The sequence below is a fragment of the Neophocaena asiaeorientalis genome, unplaced genomic scaffold, assembly GCF_003031525.2.
Source record: "Neophocaena asiaeorientalis asiaeorientalis breed wild unplaced genomic scaffold, Neophocaena_asiaeorientalis_V1.1 scaffold177, whole genome shotgun sequence".
NCBI lineage: Eukaryota > Metazoa > Chordata > Mammalia > Artiodactyla > Phocoenidae > Neophocaena > Neophocaena asiaeorientalis.
In genome coordinates this window covers 4903339-4908498 of record NW_020172779.1, presented here as the reverse complement: position 1 = coordinate 4908498, position 5160 = coordinate 4903339, and positions in this window count along the sequence as shown.

Sequence of the window (5160 nt, the reverse complement as noted above, 5' to 3'; positions counted from 1 at the left end):
CAGCAACCTTGACCAGATTATTGCTAAACTAGATTATGGAATTAACACTTTATCTTTGGGACAATGGGAAACCCTGCAGTGTATTAAGCAGAGGAATTAGGTCAGGTTGGAATTTTAGGACGATCTGTCCGGCTGCAGCACGGAGGTAGGTTAAAGGACTTCAAATTGGAGTCAAGGAGAGTGGTTAGGTGACTTTCTCAGTGGTCCCTGTGAGAGGTTATGGTGGCCTGGCCTCAAGGAGTGGCATTCACTGGAGTTAGTGCCAACATGAGGAGTTAAGAGAAACTCAGCAGCAGCCTTCAAGGAGCCAGGCAGGAATTCTAGTCTTGCTCTTTCTTACAAAAAGCCCACCTTGGTGAGAGACACAGAATAGTGGATTTGCTGCACCATGGTTTTGACTCAGTGAGGAAATAGCTTCTTTTTCTTTCTTTTTAAACACATTTACTGAGGTGTAATTGATATAAAAAAACCTGCACATATCTAATGGATATAATTTGATGGCCATATGCATACACCAAATCAAAGTTAACAAACATAACCATAACCTCCAAAAGGGCTCTTAACAATAGACATTCAACAAAGGAGCAGGTAGAGAAAGAGCAGGAGATTCTGTTTGCCCTCCAAGCTGGCCCAAATGAGTATCGCCTATGACCTTTTGTTGTATAATCACCTCACCTGAGCCTGAGGGGCACATTGATGTTTGTGATAACTTGTTCTGTTTTTCCTCCCATTGGAAACATTTTCACGAGGCAATTGAAGAATCTCATTCATTACCCCGAAAAGCAATTTGAGCGCTTTCGTGGTTGTGCAATCGCACGAAGTTAAATTTTTACAGGCCCTTGGTTGGCCCGGGGTGGGTGAGATGTGAGCCGGCAGGGGTGGGTGGGAGAAGGACAGGGAGTCAGACGGTAAGGGAATTAGCCACACTGCAGATCTGCACTGGTCTGTGTTAATATCCTCCCTCACCAACTCAGGGGTGCTCTGAGCGCTAGTGTTTGATCTGGAAAAACCATTAATGAACAAAAGAATCATTCATATTTTCTCCAGTTTTCTAACCATGTTCAAAAATCTGTTATTTTTATTTTATTTATTTAGTTTTTGGCCTCACCACGTGGTGTGTGGGATCTTAGTTCCCTGACCGGGAATCGACCTGTGACCCCTGCAGTGGAAACATGGAGTCATAACCACTGGGTTACCAGGGAAGTCCCCCAAAATCTGTTATTTTAACCAAAGGAGAAAAAAAAAAATCCCTGCCTTAAAAGAACAAGGTGTCAGGAGAGTCGAATTCTATCCCCAATATTTTCCTTTCTCAGGCATTGTAGAAACGATAAGACACAACCTTTTCTGGGCTTCATTTGCTTGTCTCAAAACTCCTTTCAAAGTGAAACTCCTGTGCTTCTCTGAAATATTTGCATTTTGAAGTGTCAGCCCATAGTAGGCTCTCAATATATATCTGTAAAATTGGAGGAACGAGCCTCGTGTGCTAGGCCCAGGGCTATTAATAGGAGACACAGAAATAAATGAAAAAGGTCCTTGTGTTTTAGTTGTTCACAGTCATACACACAGGTGATGACTGGACACTGTCTAGGCTCTGCCCCACAGGCATGTACAGGGGCTGTGAGATCACAGAGGGGAGGAAGTCAAGAAAGAGAGACAGTTGAACTGAATCTGTACAGAGGTTTGCCAGAGGTGCAGGAAAGGCCATTCAAAGCAGCAGAAGTCAGATGAAGGTCCGCGAATTACCCTCTGTAACTCGAAATAGACACTGGATGCTTATAGGCAAGAACAGCACCCCTGGAGCTGGCAGGATAATTGACCACTTGATAGCAAAATGGGTAGATCCTGTGCCCACTTGCTACAGATGGATGTGTCTGACCATTGGATTGCCTACCAAGGCTCAGCCACCTACGTGGTTTTTTTTAAATTTATTTTTTATACAGCAGGTTCTGATTAGTTATCTATTTTATACATATTAGTGTATATATGTCAATCCCAGTCTCCCAATTCATCCCACCACCACCACCCCACTTTCCCCCCTTGGTGTCCATACGTTTGTTCTCTACATCTGTGTCTATTTCTGCCTTGCAAACTGGTTCATTTGTACCATTTTTCTAGATTCCACATATATGCGTTAATGTACAATATTTGTTTTTCTCTTTCTGACTTACTTCACTCTGTATGACAGTCTCTAGGTCCATTGACGTCTCTACAAATGGCCCGATTTCGTTCCTTTTTATGGCTGAGTAATATTCCATTGTATATATGTACCACATCTTCTTTATCCATTCGTCTCTCGGTGGGCATTTAGGTTGCTTCCATGACCTGGCTATTGTAAATAGTGCTGCAGTGAACATTGGGGTGCATGTGTCTTTTTGAATTACGGTTTTCTCAGGGTATATGCCCAGTAGTGGGATTGCTGGGTCCTATGGTAGTTCTATTTTTAGTTTTTTAAGGAACCTACTTAAAAAACCTATGGAGAACCATACTGTTCTCCATAGTGGCTGTATCAATTTACATTCCCACCAACAGTGCAAGCGGGTTCTTTTCTCCACACCCTCTCCAGCATTTGTTGTTTGTAGCTACCTACATGTTGAATTCAGATGTACCTAAGAGACACCGTAGGAGGGCTTAGCAGAGGATGCCAGAGGCAGGGCTGACACATAATAGTACAAGGAAAGTAAAGAAATTGCTGGAGAGGAGTGCAGATAAACAAGACAAGACACAGGGTCCATTTAGCCTACATCCTCTGCCTGCTAATGGCACTGATGAGCATTTGGTGGGAAGAAGTAGGTTCTCTCCATCGGCTTTTTATGCCAGGAATGGACCTAATCCGTCTCCTCCCTCCAACTTTCCATTGACAAGTACTCTTTGGCTTCAGCTACATCTTGCCACTGTCCCTACTGTCATCAAGCAAAACACAGACGACCATCTGGCAGTGGGTATCTGCATGGTGTGTGAAATTTTCCCAGAATAACGGTTTGAATTATTTTGTAAAGCAGCAGAACCCTCTTCCCATATTAAGTTTTACTTAGGAGAACAATATGAAAACAGCTGTAGTCAAACATCGACAAGTACCACACCATAAATATTTCTCAGGCACTTAAAATGGCCCAAGTGCTGTGCTGTGCACTTGCTATGCATCCCCTCATTTAATCTTTATCACGGTCCTATGATGGGTGCTTATAAGGTAGGGTTGTTTTTATCCTCTTTTTAGAAATGAGGTAGCTGGGAATGAAGAGTAACAGCTAACACGTGGCAAAGCTAGAGTCTGATCCAGGCAGTTTGTCCTCGATGTGGCGTCCTTCTGGTGCAGGAGGTCCTGTCCCAGTGGCCTGGCTGTGACAGGACTGGTGTGGCAGAGCTGAGCCATCCGGGAATCCATCCGCTCTCCCTTTCTTCTGCGGTAGCAGGTGTAGCTAATCCCTGTATCCTCCTTCCCCCAGCTCAGGAATTTGGTAATTTACCAGGTTGCTGGGTAATGTGGTCCAAGAAATACTGCTTTGGTTTGTCCTCCAAGATCTCTCTACAGAGTCCATAATCTGCCACATCGACTCAAAATGAGAGGGATCCTGCGGCCAAATAAGTCTTCAAATGTGGAAGTAAATGCCTATCACACACACACAGAAAACAAGTAGTGTATGACTCCATTTATATGAAATGTCCAGAAGAGGCAAATCTATAGAGACAGAACGTAGATTAGTGGTTATCTAGGGCTGGGGGCTGAGGAGTCACGGGGAGTGATAATTACGGGGTACAATGTTTCTTCCTGGAGTGATGAAAACGTTCTAGAATTGACTGTGGTGATAGTTAACCCTGTGAAAATCCTAAAAACCATGACTTGTACCATTTAAATTGAGGAATTTTATGTTACGTGATTTACAGCTCAATTAGGCTGTTAAAAATCCCCAAACAAACAAACAAAAAAAACATAGAGCATCTCTTTAAAAACTTGTTTAATGTGGTAATCCATTAATTTATCTCTGGTTGGGCGGTCTGCAAGACATGGGGGTACAAGGAGAAAGGATCACCGGGTCAAAACCAATCATAACACAGCTGCTGGCGGCAGCACAACGGCTCTAACGGGGACACGTGCAAGAGAAAGGTGAGCCCTTTGGGGACACTGGGAAAGATCTGGCAGAGGAGATGGTATGGAGCCCCAATCCAGATTTTACCGGCAAGTCCAGAGGCAAGGAAACTCCTTAGACAGCTGAGATGCTCTATGGGTGCTCTTGGTAGAGCTGATATTACATGAAAGCTTGGAACAAGGACAGTGCAGGGCTTGTTTTGTGGTTTGCATGCCTGGATAACATGATGAATGGGAGGACTCAGGGGAAGAGGATTGAGGGATAAGCTGGAGTGAAATGGCCCCATCCCTTGAATCATTCATTCATCCCTTCATTTCCTTCTCAAGCATCACCCATGTGTCAGGCAGAGGTTAGGTCAGAGGTCTCAAGCTTGGCTTTACAATTGCCTGGAAAGCTTACCAAAACTGGTACCAAGGTCTCACCCCAGTGGGTGCTCTGGGCATCAGGATTTTTCAAAACTCCTCAGGGAATTCTAATTGTAGTCAATGTTGAAAACCAGTAGGATGTCTGATGGAGATAAAAAATTAAAAAAAGATTAAGGGGAAGATGGTTGTGGCACTTGGGGGTTTAACAATCAACAAATGTTTTCTGAGAGCCTATTAAGTACACCCTGGGCACTGGGGATACAGCAGTGACTAAAAGATGGGTCCAAGCCCTCATGAAGGTTCAGACTAGTGGAAGCAGCAGGAAATAGGCAAGTAAGGGAACAAGGGAATCTCTCATTACAACATGGGGTAAATGATGTGATGGAAATAAAGAAGGCTAACAGGTAGCTGATGATGAGGGAGAGGACGGTTCCCTAGATTGGCTGTCAGGGAAGGTCTCTTTGAGGAGGTGACTTTAAGCCTGGTTCTAAAGGAAGGAACTGACCTTGGAAGATCCACAGAAGTATGTTCTAGACAGTGGATACATGTGGTGTGTGTGTGTTGTTATTGTTAAAACGAACAGGCATGTATTCAGACCATATTAGGAAAAACGGAGTACATTGTATGAGAGACAGTTGAATATGTTTAGCGACTGTGATTTTTTTTTTTTTTTTTTTTTTTTGGGTTTGGGGGCCTCCCCTTTTTTGGTC